Raw genomic sequence first — 23,117 nt, forward strand, 5'->3', positions numbered from 1 at the left:
GAATAATCACCTCTGGGTCCAAAAGAGGTCAGGTAGAATGTGATTCCGTGTACATAAACACTAAGTGCTCAAATGTCCACAGTGGCAGAAGCACATGGTGTCTATCTATGGACACCAGAGGACAAAAAGGAGGGCCACCAGGGACCGGAGGAAACTTGGGATGATGGGCATCTTCCTTATCTGCATTGTGAACATAGTTTCATAGGTCAAAGGCCAACACATTGTAAAGTTTAGTTATGTGCAGTTCCTATGTGTCACTTCTGCCTTGGGAAAGCAGGGAGGAAAAACACCCCAAACAAGCCAGAATAAACATAATCCATTTGAAATGTACTTATTTAAACATTTATTTATTTTGAGACAGCCTCACTATGTCTCTTGTGCCTGGGTTTGGAAGACTGCCTGTTTGTTTTTAAATCATAGTGTAATTTACAAGCAGGAAAATGCATGTGTGCATGCGTGGATACATACATACAGCATGGGGATGTCAACACTCTGTGCCATGCTCTACTGCTGCAAATGGCATCTGCCCTTCTTCCTTCATCAGGCAGTTGCCCCTCCCCATTGGCGAGACCTCATTTCTACTTCCAGCTTCAAGCTTTCTTGACGTCACATGGAGAGTGTGTTCTCTTGGGTTTGACCCTCTTTCATCTACTCTGATCTCTGAGTATCGTGTGTGGCCGGCCTACTTATACCTGAGATGGTTAAGTCGTCTCTTGCACTGTGGATGCACTCGACTCAAGTGTCCATACTCCTGTTGCCGAATGCTGGCATTGTCCAGGTTCCTAATATTTGAACGAGACTGCCGTGAACAATACTGCCAAGGCTTTTTGTGGGCAGAAGCACCTGCCTCCTTGGGGGCAGGGTTACCTAGAAGTAGAATTGCCGAGCGTGGGGGGTGGAAATAATGTCAAGCTTTGTTGAACACTCTCAAAATGTTTTATGTAGTGTCTGTGCCATTTACACTGCCGCTGGCAGGGTGTGAGTTCTCACTGCTGCACATCTCTGCCTGCACTTGTCGGTTTGTAGTTTTAGTTATCCGGGACGGTGAGCAGCATTTTCTCCTGTGGCTCGATTTGTGTTTATCAGGTAAGTAACCATGTTTGCGGTGTGACTTATATATGATCATTGACTGTCAGGTCCAATGTTGTGCCCCCCCCCCCAAACGGCAGTGCTAGTGATGTTGCCTAAGTGTTTACTTGGAAAACCAATCTCTTAAGGTGGTTTCTGTTCAGTCTGGACCATCTACATCAGCTCAGATCCACTGTTGTATAAAATTGCTTGCTTTTCTGCCATTTTGCTCCTCTCTCTGTGCCCCCCCCCCCGAGAGATAACCTTGGCAGTTTGATCCCCAATAAATCTCTTTCTACCCATGGAGTGGTCTCTGTATGTCAGCACTTGTTTTGGCCATGTGGGTTTGCTCTGGTGAAGTTGGCCAGCTTTATTGGGTTGTCTTTTCCTTGTCTGGATGGAAGTTCTTTGTCTTACAAATATCCCGTCAATGTCTTCACCAGCCCAGGGTTTGCGATTACATTTTCTCAATGGTGTCTTCTGATAAGCAGTTTTTCATCTTGATGCAATCCTATTTGTTGGTTTTGATTTTACTCTTAGTATCATTTTTATCCTGCCTGATGAATCCCACCAATGCCAAGGTCAAAAATCACTTTCGGAGCTTCCTCTGGAGGCTCTGTAACGTATTTGTCTCCTCTCTAGCTCTTCCCATTTACGGTTGACTCCACATCAGTCTTTGTGTGGCGAGCATTCAGGGCTGTGGTTCCTCCTCCCTCCCAACGGCAACTCCCTCCCAACGGCAACTGTTGCAGCACCTTGGACAGAGACCATTTTCTCCATCCTGGCGTCTGTGACTGTCTGGGTCTCACAGATTAGCTATATTCTACAGAGACGGGATCAAGCGCCGAGCACTTTTTTTTTTTTTTTTTCCAGCGTTGATACAAAACCACAGTTCTCATCTCAAAGAGGATAAAGAGATAGCTTACTCTGAAGCCAAAGTTGAGTGACCAAGGCACAAGGTTACCCCAACTTTCATGTTCCAATATGATAACAATCTGATGGAGTTTTCTTTCAGTAACAACAAAGAAAGTCATAAATCAAAATAGATGTGGTGGTGCATGCCTTTAATTCCAGCACTTGGAAGGTAGAGGTCTTTGTGAGTTCTAGGCCAGTCAGGGATACATAGTGGGACCCTGTCTCAAGAAAAAGCAAGTCATAAATCAAGGCAGTTTTTAACAACAGTGGTGGGAATGCCAGCAGAGCTGGGAAGCCTCAGCCATTAGACCTCAGAGGTTGCCCAATGGCACTCTCCTCCCTTTGATTGGTGGAGAATAGGGCTTTGTTAATTGTTAAGTTAATACAGTCCAAAAGGTTTGCCTGTTTGTTAGTCACAGGATGTTAGGTCGGACTGGAGAGATGGGCCAGTGGTTAAGAGCACTGACTGCTTCTTGAGAAGACCCAGGTTCAATTCCCAGTACCCACGTGGCAACTTATAACTGTAACTCCAAGATCTGATGCCCTCACACAGACATACAAGCAGGCAAAGCACCAATGCACAGGATGTTAGGTCACACACAGAGGTGGACAAGGAATCGCTATTAAGGGGGCTACTGATAGCCCAAAATAAATTTTAATTAGATTCTGGACCAGCAACATTCCAACCTCTTCACAATCATTAAAGTTAAAACAGTTAAACAGCTTTGCAGAAAGTTCAGTGGAAACGATGGGCCTTCTTTCTGGGAACTTCTGTTTACCCCAGTTCACTTTTTTTTTCTTTTTTTTTTTAAACCACAAACAGAATGGATATTTGTAAATGTTTTCTTTCCCTATCTATTGAGTAGGTCATGTGATTTTTTTTCTCCTTTATTTGTCATTTGGTGATGATACATCCACTGTTCTGTGTGCTCAGCACTCAGTGGGTTTCCATGCAGGTTCTGTGGGGAACTCTGACCTAGGGTGTCATCAGCATGCTTGTCCCCATCTGTTTTCTGGCTGAGCATACATAGAAGGCATTTGCTCTTCCTTAAAGGTGACAGTTATCAAGTCACCAACCAGGCTAGACATGAAGATCCCACATCTAAAATACACACAGGAACTTCCAAGGTTCTGGTATCTGCCAGTTTTGGTGGTCTTGGTGAATGTGTCCATTTCATCTGGTACCAAACTTCCTGAATCTTCTTGTGGTCAACTAATGACCAAAGAACCTTTAAGGATGCTCGACCCTCAGGGCTGACAGCTGTAATAACTGTTTCCTTTCCTTGTTTCTTCCTCTGCCGATATTATGAATCATTTAGGAGAACCCAGCTTGGATTTGGTTGATTCTCTGACCCTTTCCACGTGTGTTAGACTCTGTTCCAACTTAGCTGAATGTTCTGAGGCTATTGAGATACACCCCCCCCCCCAATTCTCTTACTCTTTCTGTCCTGCTTATGTTCCAGTTGAAGAAGCCAGAGCAGAAGGAAGCCTCCAGATGGACTTACAAGTATAGCGCTGCTTCTTGCCATGCACCCCATCGATGTCAGAAGCAGGTGTAGAGACATCACCAGGAAGGATGGGGCGGGGTCATTCACAGCGACTGCAGCTGCCGCTTTGGATCATGAGGAAAATCCGTTGTCTGTGTGGGCTAGGTGATACCGCACCTCTCCTCAGATAGTGACTAGCCATGGCTATATCCCACAGAGAGCACCAAGCTGTAAATATAGTGGCGACTCCCACTTACCTCAGTTTGACAGGTCCTGTTTCCTAAGACCTTCCAGGGTGAAGCAGGAGGCTTATATATCATGTGTCTTTAAAACACTAGTACTTCTTTTTTTCCTGTAGACAGACTTTCTCTGTGTAGCCTTGGCTGTCCTGGAACTCACAGAGGACCACCTGCTTCTGCCTCCTGAGTGCTGGGATTAAAGGGGAACTACCATGCCTGGCTGAAACTCCAGTACTTCTGGGGACTGGCTGCATGATAGCTTGTCGAGGGCAGGCTGTGGGCTGCTCACATACCTGTGAGTTTCCCAAAGTATTCCGAAGAGGAGCAGAGAGAGTCGTCCTTCCTTCCTCTGGGTACCATTTGGTGGTAGTGTGAGATCACCTCTGAAGGTGTGGGAGACTAGAGGTCCACTCCTGAGTATAGGGGATAGGGTAGGGCCTCCAGATAGAGACAGCAGATAAAGTCTTTTCCCATATCTACCCTTCTGCCTGAGGAAGTAGTCTGCCCGTGCAAGTTCCACATGCAGACAGGAGGGTAACAGGGTCACAAACACAGAGCATCCTGCCTGTAGAGGTAATTGAGATCCCACAGTACCAAGGTCTGGGGATATGCTCATGTCAACAGCAGTGGTCTATCTGGGGTCTTACCAGGGTGTTTATGGAGCACTCACTTTCTGTTTTTTATAGCATGTTATTCACCTCTTGAACAAGCACCTTCAGAAAGCTAAGAGAAGTCTAGCAGGTGGAAGACGGAATTAAAGAGAGGCACAAGAGGTAGGGAGCAAGCCAGACCCTTACCTTGCCAGGAGGAGCAGACTAGGGAGTCCTGTAGCTGGGCTCCTTCTCTACTTGGTCGTTTGGCTCGACCTAGGGAGGTTGTTTATGACCTTGGGATGTTTAATCGTCAACTCGACAGAATCGACAGTCGCCTATGAGACAGGCTTCTGGGCATGCCTGTGTAGATGATCTTAATTGAGTTAATTGAGGTGGGAAGACCCACCCAGCTGTGGGTGGGCCATTCCCTGGCTGGGAGCCCAGACTGTATGAGAGGAGAAAGGGAGCTGAACAGTAGCACGCCTTCATTAATTCACCGGCCCTACCAGCTGCTTCAAACCCCTGCAGCCTCGTCTCCCCGACTCCCCCCCCCCCCGTGATGGACTGTACACTTGGACTGTACAGTTGCCCCCAGTTGCCTTTGCCAGCGTGTTTTGCCACAGCAACAGAAAAGTAACTGAGGCAGACTTGAAGCAAAACAATGCAGCTCTGTTTGTAAGGTGTGCATTGTCTCTTAGAGAATCAGGCCTTGGCCTCAACCAGGTGGTGTCTGGGCCCTGGGGTCATCAGCTTCATGGTGCAGATGAGTTGCTTCCTTCTTTAACTTCCCACATATGCAGGTCACTTGGAGGGGTACTGATTTTCCACGACTTAGGAAAGAAATATCTTCGCTTTGTCAAATCACTCTTGGGGCAGAGTATGTGCCGGGCAGCTTAAAGGGAAAAAAAAAAAAAAAATAAGCTTAAGCCAACTAGTTGGGTTTCAAGTGACAGGCAGCAAGAAGAGCAATGTTTTATGTTTCCAGGATTGAGGGCTTTAATCCAAAGCCCTACTCTTGCTGAGACATAAACTCCCAGGAAGGATCAGTCACGTCATCCTCATCAAACTCAGTCACAGATTTTCCCCCCTTGAACATTTTAATTCCAGTTTTGTCCTGAGATGAGTGTCACTTTGTTATCGCACATAACACACAGGGTGGCGGGGGTGGGGGGGGTGGGGGTGGTTCTCAGGCTCTCATGACTGAGGCACTTGAAGGCCCATCCTGCAATGAGGTCATGGACATCACAGGATTCACGCTATCGTGCTTCTGAGCTGCTAATCCCAGGCTTATGGGGACCTGTCCCGGCTTTGGACTGCATAAGACTCTGCTTCTACCATGCATTAAAGGAACAGGGACGTAGTAGTGTCGCTTTCATTGCTGCCGCTTCTGCCTTTAAGTAAAATGTAGCTCGATACCTCCCTCACGGCCGTGTGCTGGACAGCGCTCTTGGCAATGACCAGCTTACCTTGCAGTGAACAAAGGTCTGAGGGAGGGGCAGGGAAGGGGCATAATAGGCCTGGCAGCCTCCACTTGGAAATTAAGGTTGCCGTTCTAGATTCATTCATTTGTTGCTGTGAGAAAACACTCTGACCAAAACCAACTTGGGGAAGAAAAGGGTTTGTTTCAGCGTACTCCTTCAGTCCCCTTCCACCTTTGAGGGAAGTCAGGCAGGAAAACGCAAGGCAGGAACCATGGAGGAATGCTGCTTACTGACTTGCTCTGCCTGCACAAGACCTTGCCAGCATGGTGGTGTAGACAAGTGGTTTCACACAGTGGTTCAGACCCCAGAGAGCCCAGGAGAGACAGAGTGGCAAAGACTGTCCTTTCTAGCCCAACTCAGGGTCTGGGGGGTCACCTATCACATGCTTTGAGAGGGGCCAGTCGTGAAAGTCCAGGGGAATGGCTTCAGTCTTGTGTCTTCAAGAGCAAGCAGCAAGTTCTGCAGGACCATATGGCAGAAACATTGCACGTGCACTTGTATAACACAAACGTTACATCGGCTTCTCCGTGCTTTCTTTTCTTCACCTCCACCATGATGGTGGTGTAGACAAGTGGTGATGGGCTGGCTGCCGGTGAACTGCGGGTGAATGTGGTTCTTGGGCATTCAAGCAGTTCTGCCTGGTGAGAACAGAGTATACAGGTGGTGGCTACTGTATGCCGGGTATTAGTTGTTCAGGGCTGTTCATTTGACCCTCTTGCCAGCCCCGAACCCAGACTATTCTCACTCCTGTTTTGTACTTAGGGGTTCAAGGCAGGGGGTTTGCTTCACCGACACATCAAGAGAATAAGTGGATATTGTCATCTATAAATCCTTCCAGCTACACTTGTTTTATGTGTCTCCAATTTTCCATTTGTTTGTTTGTTTGTTTTTTAACTCTTAATACCTTTTCTTGGGCTGGAGAGATGGTCCAGCGGCTAAGAACACTGATTGCTGTTCCAGATGACCCAGGTTCAATTCCTGGTACCCACATGGCAGCTCACAATTGTCTGTAATTCCAGTTCTGGGAGGTCTGACACCCATGGCAAAACACCAATGCACATAAAATAAATAAATTAACAAAACTTTTTCAGTGCTGGGGGTTATAGGTGGGTGCTAGAGTTCATGCCTAGCATACAAAAGACTATTAAATTCAATCTCCAGCATGTTGCACATGGGCACACACACATATTCTCTCTGTCTCTGTTTCTCTGTCTCTGTCTCTCTCTCTCTCACACACATACACAAGCATATACAAACAGGCATGGAAGTTAATTTTTTTAGCCTGTGGTCTTTAAAAATTTTTTTGGTCAGCTAGCCTATCATGTAAATTGATTTCCTCAGATATATGTGATCTATTTAACTGGAAATACTAAGCACAATGTAAAACATACTCAAACTCAAAAGGGTTGAGATAAAATGAATAGTTCAAAAACTTCTACCTATTTTCCAAAAAAAAAAAAAAAAGCATTGTGCATGCAATTTAACACAATTACTAATTTAAAGTTACTAATTTAAAATTAGTAATTATGGTACTATTTTAGGAGGCTAGTGTGAATGAATATGCTCTATTATTTTAAACACCTCGGTTTAGAGTCTTGTGAAACTGTGATTCCAAGGGTCTCATCTAAGACTCTTGCTTCAATAGCTGGCTGTCAGAGCTAAAAAGAACATCTTGGAAAAATATGCAAATTGAAATTTAAAAAGTGTGTTGCTGGCTGTACTTACAAAAATCATGGTATTCTTTGCTCAGACCATCCATCAATTATGCAAAGGCTTTTGGTGAAATTGGGCTGGTAAATTTCCATTTTCCCCGACATCACTGTCCTAGCATGCTAACTGGAAAGCAAACGTTGGTACATTTTTTAAAAACTATCACAAAACTCACGGAAACCTTTTATTTGGAAGAGGTTTATTTATTTATTTATTTATTTATTTATTTATTTATTTATTTCTGCACATTGGAAAACTGTTTCCACATCTTAAAATGAACGGGTATGGCCGTTGTTTGTAATAGGACACAGGTTTAACGGATTTTTAGAAACAAGGTCACTGTGCTGACATTCAACACAGTTCCGGATGTCTGTTTTCACAGTGCTGTTGTGGACAGATTGCGTATAAGATCTCCGAAGTTCTGGTGGCATTGCTCACTCGGGAAGACAGGAATGCTGGAGCATGTTCCTGCTCCACCTTTGGATGTAGCATTCGAGTAAATGGTGAGGAGGAATGATAGCCTCGGTGTGTGCTACAGTGCTCAAGTGCCTGTGTTGTGTGTATCTTCTAAAGTAGCCTGTCCACTTTGTGAGAGACAGTTAACTCTCATCATCTAACATCCATACCCAGAACACCTGTCCCTGGGCCCCTGAGAGTCCTCTCAGGGCTCCTCAGTCCCAACCCTGTCTCTCTTTTACATCTCAAGTCATTGGGGCCAAACCAGTATCTCCACCTAGATTTCATATGTTGCCTTGGAGATCCTAGCCTGAGTCCCTGGACAAAGACCTGGAGTTCCCTGCCAACTTTGCTAGCATACTGTCCAAAAGACTGGGTGGCCCTTCCCCAGGCCTGTGGCTGGCTGGAGGTGGGCTGTTTCTGGGCACTGGTGGAGAGACCTGGCCGGGCAGGTCATCCCCTTAGGAGAGGACAGGGCTGGCATGTGAAGTGGGGGAGATCTGGATCATCTTCAGGGAGGGATAGTCTGTACCCCTAAGGGAGTGGACACAGGCCCGCTTCTCCACAGTAAGGACGTCTAGTTAGTTACAACCATTGGGCTCTCAGGCAGAGGCTGAGGATAACTGCAGCAAGAAGTCCTGGGAAGTCGGCCTGCAGCCCAGCCTCTACAATCATATTTCTGCTTCTCCTTTGGATTCTCGATACCAGTCACATCCTTCATAGGAAGTGCCCATGGCTGTTCACACCATACAGTCTGAATCGATTTATACAGGGGATTCATCACACCACCCTTTGTGTGTTGTGGCAATTTTGCATTGCTTGGACAAAACACCTGATGCAATCAATGTGAAAGGAGGAATGTTGGGGCTAGGGTGATGGCGAACTCAGCGGAGTGCTTGCCTGCAAGGACGAGGACTTGAGTTCAGATCCCCAGTGTCTATGTGAAAATCTTGGTGTGACAGTGTGTGTCGGTGATCCCCTTGTTTGGGAAATGGGCACGGGAGGATCCCTGGACCTCAGTGGCCAGCCAGTCTGTCTGCATTGGTGACTTCCCAGGTTCAGTGAGAGATCTGTCTCAAACATAAGGTGGAGGGTGGCTGGAGAGATGTCTCAGTGGTTAAGAGCATAGCTGCTCTTCCAGAAGAGTCCCAGGTTCCAGTCCCAGCACCCACGTGGAGGCTCACAACTGTTTTTAACTCCAGCTCCAGGGAATCTGACTCCCTCTCTGGCCTCTGTGGGTAGTGGGCATGCTTGGGATGTAGGCAAAACATCCATTACACATAAAATAAAATAAAATAAAAATTAGGAAACAAATAAGGAGGGGTGCTGGTGAGATGATTCAAAGGGGAAAAGCATTGGCTTGGCAAGTCTGGCGATCTGAATTTGATCCTCAGAACCAACACAAAGGTGGAAGGAGAGACCTGGTTCCACAAACTTGTCCTTGGACCTCCACAGGCACACTGTGGCACATGTGACCCATAAATTATGCATATACACACAGTACATTCATTAAATTAAAAAATAATAAGATTGAGAGGGATTGATGAAGTCGCCTGGCATCAACTTCTGTTGTCTACGTGCGTATACACATGAAACTGCACATGGTCACAGACCCTTGGACACGTACGTACGTACGTACACTATGTCATAGTAAGCTCACTCGCTGCTTCCGGAACCACATCTTTCTCTGGGCCTCAGCTTCTTCTCCATGGGTTGTGTACCTTTCAGGAGTCACTTCAAAGATGGTCTATAACACTCTTTCAGCCTTCGTATTCTAATGGTCGTTTAACTGGGAGTGTGGCAGGGGCTGCTACCTTTCCAGCTGTCCAACTATTGGGTACCTTGCTCCTTTCATGGCTTTGCTTGTCGACTTGTTCAGCACAGCCTCCGCTGTTCTTCGGTTCTCCCTGTTCTCTTCTGCTTCTGTATGCTTCCAGCTCAGGCCACATTTCTAAAAGTGGATAGGCAGAAGAAAAGGATAAAGCTTTTTATTGGGCCTAATGCAACATTGTCAATTGAGGCAGCATAGGAAATATTTCCCAGTGCATTCAGTCAGTGAGATTGAGTAGCCTGCTTCTATAGACTGGGATATCTGGACCTATCACAATTGTTGGCTCTGAGCTGAGCGCAACCTTGTCTCTTAGTGCTCATCATAGGCTTGTGTTTGAACCAATCATCATCTTGCTTTTTGGCACCAATCACAGTCATGGATGCTTTTGTTTTTGGCCAGTCACAGCCTGGCCTTTAACAGTAGTAGCAGTCTCTCTGCCAGACCACCGGGGTGAAGTTCTCCCATTTGTTAAGGTAGAAACGCTTGCAGAATTATGTAAGGCTGTGGTAGCAAAAGGTTTAGTATAAATTGTTTCCGACAGCCCTGGGGGAGGCCATGCCTTCAGCTGCTGGGGCACTCAGCTGTGGTTGTTGTATAGTCGTGTCAGGGCATCTGTGGAGTGTTCAAGGTGGCTGGTGTTGGGATCTGGGGCGGTCTGACTGGCTGTGAGACTGCTCCTTGTTGCTCAAGAGAGTACGGGAAAGGCCAATAGCTGCTAATTATGGGATCAAATTGCCCATCTCCATTGTCTTTGCTTATTTACGGGAAAATGAATATCCGAAGGAATGTTTATGCCATCAACATTGAAAGTGATTTTTTTTTTCTTTCTGAGACATGGTCTCACTATGTAGCCTTGGCTGGCCAGGAGCTTGCTATGTAGATCAAGCTGGTCTTGAACTCACCTGGCTTTGCCTGGCTTGGATTAAAAGTGTGTGCCGCCATGGCTACTAATCTCGGTAGATTTTCACCATGCTTTGCACCTTCTCAGGGCACTGGGGAGTGGCAGGTCTCCCTTCTCTATCTTAACCGCAGAGTAGCTAGTGCCGCGGCGGCTTTTTCTGGGACCTGTCAGCTGAGGCAGAGGGGTTGGAATTTCAGAGGAGTAGAAGTTGCTGAGGATACAGACTGGCCTGGGCTGTGTGTGTGTGTGTGTGTGTGTGTGTGTGTGTGTGTGTGGTCAGCACCAGCACCTGGTGGGGCTTGCCTCCAGGAACTCATCCTCAGTGAGGAAAGCCTCTGCGTCCCAGGTTCTTAACAGTTGTTGGTACTGAGACCTGGGAATGCGAAGCTGGAGAAGATGCCTCTTCCTTTGCTACTCATCCCTTTAGGAGCTGATCAGGGGCCAGCGGCAGAGTGGACAAGAGAGGCTGTAAGACAGGGTCCTTATGGTGTAGTGCTGCCCAGGTCTTTGTTGGTGTAGTACAAGGGTAATGAACAGGGACACTCCCTGCGTGAGGGACCGGGGTTGGGCAAGGGTGGGTGGGGTGGTGGTGTCACATGGCTTCCATTTCGGATATGGAGGAGGGAGCTTACCCTTGTCACATGTGTGCTCTTCAAAGTCTGACCTGGAGAGGCAGTGAGGGAACCTAGGGGTGTCTATCCAGGAAGGGAACCAGGACGAGATTCTGTAGACCTCGGGATGATCTGCTTTGTTGCCTAGCCTTGTTGATGGGTTTCAAACAAGTTGCTATTGGCTAGGCCAGGATCATAAAGACATGGACTTGATAGATCCAGGATCACTGTGGAGGGAGTTGTGATGGGAAGAGAAAGGACTCAAAGAGTCTTTTGTGAGAAAGGGAAGGCCCCTAGGCTCCCAGTGTGTGTTCCTTCCCAAGTGGAGCATTCTTCCTGCTTTTAGCTTTTACCCTTTAATGGTATATTTTCCATCATTCATATTGTTGAATTTTCACCTTAAGACATTTCCCGGAGATCTTTGATTACAGGGAAGTAGAATGCACATACATTTATTTACTCTACTGAGAAAACTGGTGAAGTCTTGGTGAGGTTGGACCCCTTCCCTCCCAGCTTCTATTACAGGAATTGTCTAAATAGTACCACCGCTTAAAATCCTCTGTGGATATTAGAGATGATCACGTCAATGGAAGCTTGAGGTGGCCCTAATTTTAAAAAGCGGCAAAATGAAAGTGAAAGTCCATTTTCGACCTTAATGGTATGCAGGTAAACCAAGGTCAGGGTGCTTGCCCTCAGCGGTCTGCTGGGCCTCTGCTCAGGATCTGGAGTCTGAAAGCCTTGCCTCTCCCTTCTAGTATCTTCCTAATTACCTAGTGGAGGTTTGGCGGGAGGATGGTGGGTGCCACGGGGCTCATGACTAAAACGAAGAGTGGTTCTAATTTTAGTCTTAATGGCGCCAGTAGAGGCACAGAGAAGGGGAGGGGTGTTTGGCCGCCATTGCGATGAAAGTCTTCCGGAAATAAAGCCCCGCTGACCCCAGTGCTCTGTTGCCATGTGACGTGAGCGAAGACGCAGCTTTTCTTTTGTTTACACAAACACATTAGAAACCTTGCTTATAAAAATGGTGAAGCTGGAGCCGCTTGACTGCAAGTAAGGAGGGTCCAGGGCTCCTAGGACATGGAAGTGGCTAGTCTCTCTCTCTCTCTCTCTCTCTCTCTCTCTCTCTCTCTCTCTCTCTCTCTCTCTTTCTCTCTCTCCCTCTCCCTCTCCCCTCTCCCCTCCTCTCTCCCTCCCCTCTTTTCCCTTCTCTCTCCAGCAGTGATGCAGACTCCAGGGTCTAAGAAGTCTTGGTTTCAGAGGTACCAACCACTCCAAGGCAGGCAGCTGACTCACTTGCCTTTTGATATGAGTGCCGAGAGCCGGAAGACAGCAAGCGCTCTGGTCTCCTGGGGACAGTGGGTGGTGGGACTCAGGTCCTTTTCCGCAATCAGATATTGGAAGCCCTACAACAGCCACCAATGGGCTGGTACATATGGTCCTCCTGCACGTGTCCACTTTCCCCCCCCTCCTTTTAGGGTTTCCTGCTTGTCTGAACCCAAGTTACTGACCCTGAGATTCTTTCCTTGTCTGTAGAAGAAACATCCATCAATGCTGACATTTCCCACTGCACAGCTATCGGCAGGCGGCAGATCAGCCCTGGTCTCTGGTCCTTGTGCTCACCCAGGTCTTTTAGGACCAGGGCCGCAGCTCTAGGGGAAGGTGTGCCTAGGTGAAAGGTGAACCATAGCCTTCTCAGGATGCAGAAACCACGAACTCCTACAGAACATGATTCTGGGAAATGTCTAGGGGCCAGGGAGGCTGGAGACGCAAGTTACACCAGCTGCAAAGGAAGACTGTGGATGTGACAGCTGGAGACCCTCTGTCTTTTCCCTGGAGGCCTTCCGGGTGAATGTGGTTCCAATTCATGCTGCCCTCCACAGCTCTGCCGCCCCAGCTGGGGGTCCCTCGGTGAGGCTGCCCATAGCTCTGCGGGTCTCTGCAGCACTCCAACCCCAGTCACAAAGGACAGGATTCTGTCAAGTGGGGCAGCATATGGTTGCTGCGTGTGGCTGTTGCCTCTTACACGGGGCAGTGAGGCAAGTTAGCAACCCTTTAATTGCCCCATCCAGTAACAATCAGATTCAAGACCAACCAGGTAAGTTAGGTGAAGTGTATTCATTACGTTAGGATTCTGCTGTCTGCCAGTCATGATGGTGATGAAGATGATGGTGAGGACGATGTTGATGATGATGATTGCAGTTTCCTAACAGGGTATCCAATGAAGCACTGGCTTCTTGCCTTTTGATTTTCCCCTACACCACCCTGGCTCCCAGAGTTCCCTAGAGCAGCCTGCTCAGCTCAGGCAGCGTTTTCTGAGAGAGCACAGCAGCTGTCCTGGTGCAGGGAAGGAGTTAGCAGCAGAAACAGCTAGCGATGTGGCCCGCAGCAAGAGGGGCTTTAGATGCAGAGCTTCTCTGGTTTTCCACTAGGTAGAGTGTATACTCCCGTTCTCCACCTCGTGCAAAGGGCCGTTCTGATGGGCAGGTGGGTCCTAGCTCCAGGAAGGCTCAGCAAGGAAGTGGAGTCCGGCTGACGGTCAACAGAGGCCACTCGGGGTCCTGCCCCATGCTCTCTGTCCCTCTGCTCTCTGCCTACCCGAAGGGGAGGGGCTGCAGCTGTAGAGCTGGTGTGGGCTTGGGCTGCGTTCCACCAGGGTGGAGGGGGGGGGAGGGGGAGGCCTGCGCCTCGCAGAGCATTTGACATTAATTACCATCGTGACTGCTTTCTGTGTGTAACTATTTTCCCGGCACTTTGAGCCATCTAATGTGGCGCTAAAGGGGGCCTCCACCCCCACCCCTCCAGATGTCCCAGCCTCTGGAAACTGCGGCCTCCCAGCTCTCTGGTGGCAGGGATGTGTGCAACAATCTGGAGGGCCAAGTGCTCAGAGACTTCCTAGGGCTTGGTCTGACATCACAGCAAGCAGAGGATAATTACAAGGTTCCTTCGCTCCCCACTCTCCACACCCCAACAAGACACCATGGAGTTATTTATAAATGCAAGCCCCTGGGTGCACTTCTCCCGGGAAGGACCACGCTGACAGCGCACTGGCGGTGCTAATGGAAGACAGGAAGCATGCGTTTGGAGGGATGCAAGGATGTGTGGAGGGAGGGGCGATGATGGGTCAGCAGCTGCTGCAGCCCGGGGCGGGGCTGCCTGCCCCGGGGCTCTCAAAGATCTGCTGGGATATGGGACGGAGAGGCCTGTTCGATTGTCTTTCGTGTCAAGGGTGGGGCCCTGAGATGAACTGCTTTTTCTCTTCCCAGGGTTGGCAGGAACTGGAAATAATTGAAAGTTGTTAGGGTCCAACATGCTGCCTTGAAAACACTATCATTACTCTCCTAATGACTAAGTGTGTCTTCCAGGAGGAGATGTAGGCAGCTGAGTGCCCCCCCCTGCCCCCCGGCTCCTGGAGAGCGGAGTAGGAGGCTGGCAACCTGTAATCTGGAGAAGGGGGGGTACTTTGGCAGAGCTCGTTTCAGTTCCAGCCTCTGGAGCCTCTACGCAGAGCCTAGGAGGCTAATGGCCGGAGCACGCTGGTCCTGTGGACACTTTGGACCTTGGTCTAAGTCCCTGATCAGGTCTGGCTTCTTGTGGGAGGGCTGGTCTCACTCCGCTGTGTTCATCCTCCAGGGAGATCCTCATCTCCGTGATTCCCAGCATGCTGCCCGAGGTACTCTCCTCCAAACCTCTGACCTCTTCTCCACCACAGAGCACGCTTCCCTCTCCCAAGCCCAGGGTTAATGTACAGTAATACACAATATTGCTGTCCACATGCCTGCTCGCTTCCCCAGGTGGGAGCCCATCCATAGTCCTTCCCAGAATCCCTTCTTTGTATAGATTCATGGTTTGCTGCAGCTGGACTTAGCCTCTGGGTAGGACTCTGCACAGCCTCCTCTTGCCCACACCCAGGCCCTTTCTTTTAAAAGGTTGTCATTGAATCTCACAGGTGATATTTGAAGACAAATAAGCATGCACGCCTTTGTGTCCCACCTACCCCCCAATGGACCACTGTGCATGTCTGATGTGGGGTCCAGAACTTTTTCCTCAGAGTGGATTCCAGGACATCATCCCTGTATGACTCTGGACATTCCCAAGGGCCACATGGTTACCGTGACAGGCTCCAGACCTACAAGGTCTTCCCGACTCTACAAAAGAGGTCATAATTGTTAACAGGTGGAGGGTTGACAGCTCTGTGTAGACTCTTTTGCATGTATAATATATCATTATTGCCACCACAGTGAATCGTTGGTAGGTTTGAGGCCTCAGGGCTTAAATGAGAGTTTTTGTCATTTCAGTGAGAATCTCACCCTCACCCACTTCTCTTCTCACCCACCTGTTCATCTGACAACAAAGAAGTAACCCTGTTTCCCAGGGATGCTTCTTGCATGTCTGGTGGGAAAACTGAGGATCCCTCTCCCCATCTGTGAAAGGCAAAGCTTGGTCCCTGAGTCCGAAGAGGCCTTTCTCTGGCTGGTCCAGGCTGCTGGAGAAAGGCCTTAGGAAGCCTGGGCATCTAGGCACTGGTGCAAGGCAGGGTGCCAGTACTCCCAGCTTGTACCAGTGCTGGGATGACACTATGGCTTGGTGCCTTCGCGTCATGTTGTGCAGAAAGGAATTTCAAGTGTAAGCTGATGAGAGTACAATCAGATGAAAGATAGTTTAGTCTGATGAAAACGATAGTTGGTAGAAACAAAACAGAGCGAGGCATCTCCCCGAGAGAGGTGCACAAAAGATGATGATGATAATAATAATAATATAATAAACAAAGTGATATGTTTTCCAACAGCCGCCACCGCCAGTTCTTCCGTCTGCCTTCAGCCATAGATGTGCAGGCCCAGCACATGAGAGAACCTGGACGCAAGTTCTGCAGTCTGGGTTGCGTAGGCTAGCCAAGACTCCCGTGAAGAGGGGCAACCCACGAAGGGCTGCTGGTCAACAGATCAGGCCCGCATGGTCGCTAAAGGACCGCGGGTCCAACCGACCGCCCCAGGATACCAGAGCGCGAGACTGGGTGTCCGCAGTCCCCCGCGCGGGCACCTGCAGGCGAGCGCAGGCGAGCGCAGGCGAGGGGCAGGCCGCGCGCAGCCATCTCACGTCTGCGTCTCCACTCCCTTCCCTCTAGCCTTCCGGAGGCCCCGCCCCAGGCCCCGCCCCTGCCCTGCCCCCGCCCCCAACCAGTTGACTAGCCTTCCCAGCGGCCCCGCCCCTTTCCAGCCCCCGAGTGGGGGCCCCGCCCCACCCTAACCGCCCTTCGACGCTAAACGGCTTCTAGCCGGAGAGCTTCCCGCGCTCGGATTGGCCGTGCTGGTCACCGTCCCGCAGTTCGATAGGATCCCGGCGCCCGCTTTCTCAGGCCCTGCCCTCGGGCGGGGGCGGGGCCAGAGCCGGCGGGCTGCGCGGGAGTGGTTGGCTGCGCGGAGGGGGCGGGTCCTCGCCGCGCGCAGTGCTCGGGCCAGAGCTCGAGGCGCTGCTTACCGTCGCCTGAGCCAGGAGACGCCGCGGCCGCCGCTCGGTCGCCTCGGGCTTCGCGTCGCGCCGACTCTGCCTCCTCTGCCCCACCCGATCGGCAGCACCGGCTCCGCCTGGCCCGCGGCCTCGCTGTCCGTGGCAGGGCAGGTGAGTGAGTGGCGGCCGGTTGAAGTCGCGGCGGCGGCGGCGGTGGCGGCGGTGGTGGTGGTGGTGGGGGTGTCCAGCGCGGGGGGTTAGCCCGCACGCCGCGTCCCAGGCCAGCCTCGGAGACCCCGCGAAAGGCCGGAGGACTGGAAGTTCGCCGTCAGAAAACTTCATCCGAGCTGGCGTGTTGGGGGTCCTGGGGGTGGGTGGGTTGAAGTTGGCGATCTCAGGACTAGGGCCGGGACCCCAGGTTGAGGCGAGGGTCCCAGGCTGAGGGCAGAGGTCCCAGGATAGGGGTACCAGGCTGAGGGCGAGGGTCCCAGGATGGAAGTCCGAGGCTAAGGGTGGGGATCTCAGGACTGAGGGCAAGGGGTTCCAGGACTGAGGGCAGGGATCTCCGGGGCTGAAGGCTCAGGCTCCAGGGCTGAGTGCGAGGTTCCAGGCTTAAGGCAGGAGATCCCAGGCTTGAGGCGGGGGTACCAGGCTGAGCAAGGGGATGGGGTTCCCAGACTGAGAGAGAGGGGGCGGGTTGAGGGGCAGGCTTCCCAGTAGAGTGGTTCTTGGTGGCCCTTGGGCGTGGAGCCTGGGCCAGAGCAGGGTCCTAGTCAGAAGTTTCCAGCGAGGGGCTCCATTTCTGGCCCTGCGTGGTCGTGCCTGAGGGTTCAGGCAAGGCCCAGGGTCCTTGTGAAAGTCTGATGGTAACTGGCCCTTGCCCATGTTGGGGAGCCACTCAGGAGAACCCAGGCCTCTCCACTCCCTCCCCAAATTCAGAAGTTGTCAGTGGGCACATAACTCAGCAGGCTTTTGGGTCAGCGTACAATGGCTGTGATCTCACTGAGACTTGCAAAGCTTGGACGGATGTCTTGTGATTGAGATGAACAGGGGTAAAAAAAAAAAAGGAAACTCAGAGGATGGATGTGGGGCGAGGCCGGGGCGCGGCCTCTTCTCTCCCCTCCACTGCGGTCTCCTGTCTCTATTTTTTTTTTTTTCTCTCGGCTCTCCTGCGCCATCCATGAGAGCCAGGACAGGTAGAACTGACTGATGCTGGTTCCTCTTTGTGATCACTGCATTTTCTTTTTTTGGGAAAGAGGTGCTCTTAGACCTGTTTCTTATTGCTCCCCTAAGAGTTTTGTTTAATGAAAGGGTTTAGTTGTCTGGTTTCCCTCCTTACTCTGCACTATGTTGTTTGTGTGGGAAATTTGTCGGTTAATGGAAGTTGGGTCCCAGGATTGGTTATTTTCCTTATACTTTTCTTTACGGCACCATGGACTTTCAAGTCTTGTTAGCTTTATGTGAGCCAATGGCACTATTGAGGAGGATTTTAGTGGGTGCTGCACCAAAAGGAATCCTGGGTGCCAGGGCCTTGGAGAAAGACCTTTGGAGGCCAGATTGAATAGCTAGCACACACACTTTTCTCTGACACAGCCCTCCCGAAACTTGTGAGGCAAACTTGTGCCCCATTTCTCTTCTTTGGACTTAATTGTGATTTAGGTGCCAGACTGTAGACACTGCAGGGTGTGTCTATACCGAGAACTGACTCTCAGGCCTCACATCAAGGACAGTTCATTATCTAACATCCGATATGCCCATTTTCTTCCTGAGTGGAGCGTGTACAGATTAGTGCTCCCTGGAAATGGCTGGAGCATCAGAGGGCCTAGAGGAGCTTGACATGGTGTCTTGAGACATGAGGTCCTCCAGCGAGCTGGGTCTTCTAGCTACGAGTTCAGATGTTGTTCAGCTGAGGGCTTCCTTTTTCAACCATGATGCTTTCACTTGTGCTGTGGTTAATACAGCGCACACTCGGTGCACATGCTTTTGAGTTTATATAACTTCATGCACATAGTTAAAGCTTAATATCATAGAGCTTTGAAAATATGTTTCCAGGATGGTGGGATGGCTTAGCTTGTGCCTTGCAAGTCGGATGATCTGAGTTCAGTCCCTGGAACCCATGGTGGAAGGAGCAAACCGATTCCTGAAAGTTGTCCTCTGACCACTGCAGGAGCACTGTGGCATGTATGTGTGCACATGCGTGGGCATGTGTGCACAGAAAACAGTAAAATAAGTTTGTTAGAAATAGGGTCTTTATAAGTGAAAAGATTGGACATTCTGAAATTCTGAATGAAATTCAGAGCTGGTGTTGCCCCGGTAATGCTCATTTGTAGGTAAAAGAACGTTCACACAGGATTATGATACATTTTCACAACTTTTTATAAGAAAAAAGCATGCAACATAAAACATATGAGGCATGATTACATTTTGTCATTTTTGAGTCAGAATCTTGTTCTGTATCCCAAGTTCCAAGCATGTCATTGTGAGACAGTGTTATCATCTGCAAAGTTTACACACTCAATAACCTCACAACTGAGTTACAAAGTAATTGCTGACAATATTATAATATTTTTAAGCTTACAATAGCCTCATTTATGGCTATTCTTGGCCTCATGTGGCCACTGGGATACAGGTTAGACATGCCTGGAACTTGAGGTCTTCCTACCTCAGCCTTCCAAATGATGAGATTAGGCATGTATCACCATGCCAGGCCTTGTTAGCTGTTTTGACGAGGCTGTCCTTTCAGCCTTGTTGGATACCAGACAACATGCTGCATGTGTAAATAGTAAAAGTCCCATCAGGTCCTTGAAACAGTTCATACAGTTGAGGTTGGATTCTGTATAAGTTTCATTGAGTTCTGGAACTTTCTAATGTGTTGGGGCAAAGTCATTTCTGTTTGAACAGAAACCTCCAGAGCTTTATTGTAAAGGAGATAACTGGAGCAGGTTTAGTATAGACGTATATTGTGTACCCACTTGGTGAAGGAGTATGGTGCTTTGGAATATAATAAAAATACCTGCTCACACATTGAATTTGCCTCCTCCTAAGCATTTGCTGAAATGTAGATTTTGGGGCGTCTCTAAGCCTTTACAGCAAGGACTCCCACTGGCAAGTTGTGGATTCACTGTCCATGGTACTGAATCAGTATTCTCCCCTCACCTCCCCAGTTTTCCTTCAAACTTTCATTTCAATGAGAGTGGGTTTTTGGAGTTATATTAAAAATCATTTCAGAATTCATATTATTAAAAATGGGCAGGCTATCTTTGTTGAACTTGAATGAGAGATGCTTTTAAAACAAATCATATCTCCCCTTTGAAAAGATAGTTATTTTTCTTTTTCTCCCCAGGTGGGGAGTTTTCTGGATATGGACATCAAGTAATGAACACAGAAATTAAACAAGTGTCTGTTTTCTTAAAAACTACCATCAAACAAAAAGAACCCTTGATTGCAGTATGTGCAGGTATCTGTTTACAGGGCAGCTTGTCCCTAAACAGTGCCTCTTGTAACACCCTCACACTTCTCAGCCTTCCCTGGAGAGAGGCTGAGAATGTGAGTTTTGGTGATTGTCAGGCATTCATTTCGTGTTGGAGCAATGTCTACTTTTATGTGTATAATTCTGAGGAATGTAAATCATTTCAGATAAAGTCTTTATTTCTCTTGTGGGTAATTTTGTTGGTTACTTTAGAATTGTTTCATAGCTTAGCAATACAAAATGATATGTGTTACTTGTATAAATTCTTTCACATGGCAGTGTGTTGTACATCAAGCTGAGCGGATAGCTTTGTTTTTTGGAATAATTACTTGAACTAGTTGTCTGGCCTAAGTTTCTCATGGCATTTCTTTTGTGGAGGGAACTTCAAGGGATGCTTCCTCTTTTTTCATCCAGGTTTCAGGAGTATTCTGAGATACTTAAAACAAGGACTCTTTCTTGCTGAATCTTGTGTTGTGATGTTGTGATCTGGGAGCTCGTGTGTGTGTGTGTGTGTGTGTGTGTGTGTGTGTGTGTGTGTGTAACAGAGTTCTTGTCCTAGAAAGGCTCACCATTTGTACTGAGGAAGAGCATGTAAACAGATGGTTGCAAGTGGCTACCCTGTGATGCGGCTGGGATGCACAGCCTGCTGAGTGTGCTGAGGGATGATAAACTGAGAGTATCAGAAAGCTTCATAGAAGAAGCAGCCTTTGGGCTAAGCCCTAAAGGATACGTTGTAAATGTCTGGGCACAGATGAAATAAGTTGATTAGAAATAGATGAGAAAGTTAGTGTAACTGGAAAATAGGATGTTGATATGAAAGCGGTAGGTTTCATGTATGGGTATTACCAAGTAGTTGGGACTCCGTTGGGATATGGGGGGTGAGTTGGAGAGGGGTTGTGTGGTGAGTAGAATGATGGCTTCCTGACAATATGCCCTCTTCCCCAGAGCCTGTGATATGTTATGTTGCTTGGCAGGGGAATTAGGTAGCAGATAGAAAAAGGTTGCTCATCAATTGGTGTTCAAATAGGGAGGTGATCCTGGGTTGTCTGGGCAGGCTCACAATGATCACAAGCATCCTTAAAGTTGGGAGAGGGAGACAGAAGAGTCAGTGTTAGAGTGATGTGAGGTGAGGGTTTTAGATGCCATCTCTAGCTTTGAAGACAAAAACAGGACATGCCAAGGGATGTAGCAGCCTCTGAAAAAGGCAAAGGAAGGGTCTCAGAAAGGAGCTCAGTCCTTGATTTTAGTTCAGTGGGACTCATATCTGTCTGATGTCCTCGAACTGTTGGGTAGCAAAGGGCAGTGTTTTAAGCTCATATGTTTGTGGGAATCCTTGGTAGCCAAATTAGGAAACTGATGCAGCTTGGGACTTGGCTTTATGTCTTCTTAGCTAGGAAGTTTCAGGTGGTAGTTACCTAGTCAGATTGGCCTTAGAAGATGAGGTGATCCCTACTGTTTGTGAGTTTGCCCCAGGTAAATACAGGAAAAAATACAGGATTTTGATGTATTTCCAGACAACATGGGTATCTGATACAGTCTGATCTGATCCCAATTCCACTTCCTGTCTCCCTCTAGCAGCTTGCTCAGCCTCTGCTTCTGCTGGTGGCCATGTTCCACTGGCTTACCTTTGCACTGTGCTAGGCACCCAAGGGAGTGTGTACCCTGTGAATACTGCTGAGAGTGTGAACCACAGCCTCCTTGTTTTTGTCAATTACTTTCCAAAAACATCAGGAATTCTTTACCCTTTAGATATTTTGTTGCCAATAAGGTGGTTAGGACTCTCTCACTGTTCTAATGTGCATTTTCTTGATTACTGGTGAGGCTGAGGATTTTTGCTACCCCATCTCCCACTTTTGACTACTTGGATTTTCTTTCGTATAAGTTGTAATCTTATGTTGTTCATCTATTTATGTCTGGTTTATATCCTGGATGTACCTTTTTCGAAGTTCTTTATAACATTTCTGATTCTTCTTTTGTCCTATTCCTCCTTCTTAAAAAAATATTGCTTTGATGAATAGATATTTAATTCTAATGTGGTCAAGTTCATCAGTCTTTCTTTATTATTAGGTTATTGGGTCTTATTTGAGAAATCTGTGTAACTTTAAGGCCATAAGACAGTCTTTTAAAAAAAATTCAAATATTTGGCCCTTATATTTTACTTGGAATTCATTTTTGTATGGATTCTGAGGTAGAGATTTGCTTTTGGAATTTTTTCAAGTGCCTAACTAATTGTTCCATTACCATTTATTAGCACCCATTCCCAGTGATCTACAGTGCTACTTTTGAAACACTGGATTTCTCACATGGTGTGGGTGAATTTTCTGTTTCATTTTTCTTTTGTTTTTGTTTTTTGAGATAGGGTTTCTCTGTGTAGCCCTGGCTGTCCTGGAACTTGCTCTGTAGACCAGGTTCGCCTTAATTCAGAGATTCACCTGCCTCTCCCTCTGGAGCGCTGGGATTAAAGGCATGAACCACTATGCCTGGCCTTTTTTTGTGGTATGTTTCTGCATAATGATAAATTCTATCTTTATAATTCTTAAATATTTTTTTTTATTTACTTCATATGAAATACTAGGTGAAGTTCCTAGAAATTGGGTAAGATTATCCTTGTATTGCTTTTCACTTTAGGAATAATTCTGTTAGAGCTTTAATTGTGAACTTTGCTTTTGTATTTTAGTAGATTCCTTTTATCAGGTTGTAGATTGTCTTATTTACTAATAGGTTAATGAAAGCTTTTTAAAAAAAGTCAGTTGGGCATGATGATAGATACCTGTAATCTTAGCACTCAGGAGACTGAGACAGGAGGATTTTGAGTTTGAGGCCAGCCTGGACTACATAGTGAGACCCTGTGTCAGAAAGACTAGAAATACATTTTGATTTTTATTAAATGTTTTAAATATACTTATTTAGA

The 23,117-nt window shown here is 48.0% G+C and overlaps 1 protein-coding gene across 12 annotated transcripts in view; it reads left to right on the plus strand.

Annotated features, from left to right (window-relative positions):
• Positions 1 to 16,713: 16,713 nt before the first annotated feature.
• Pcbp3 (poly(rC) binding protein 3) overlaps positions 16,714 to 23,117 on the plus strand; it is a 207,491-nt gene continuing 201,087 nt past the window's right edge. For 6 of the 12 annotated variants that reach the window (XM_028874290.2, XM_028874289.2, XM_028874293.2 and 3 more), the window contains exon 1: positions 16,721 to 16,908. The gene's annotated coding sequence lies outside the window, so the exon portion shown is untranslated. Of the gene's footprint in view, positions 16,909 to 23,117 lie in introns of all 12 variants that reach the window. The other 6 variants (XM_028874296.2, XM_028874297.1, XM_028874299.2 and 3 more) reach the window with 4 other exon arrangements.

This window comes from Peromyscus leucopus, chromosome 16_21 (genome assembly GCF_004664715.2).
Source record: "Peromyscus leucopus breed LL Stock chromosome 16_21, UCI_PerLeu_2.1, whole genome shotgun sequence".
In the NCBI taxonomy this organism is placed as follows: domain Eukaryota; kingdom Metazoa; phylum Chordata; class Mammalia; order Rodentia; family Cricetidae; genus Peromyscus; species Peromyscus leucopus.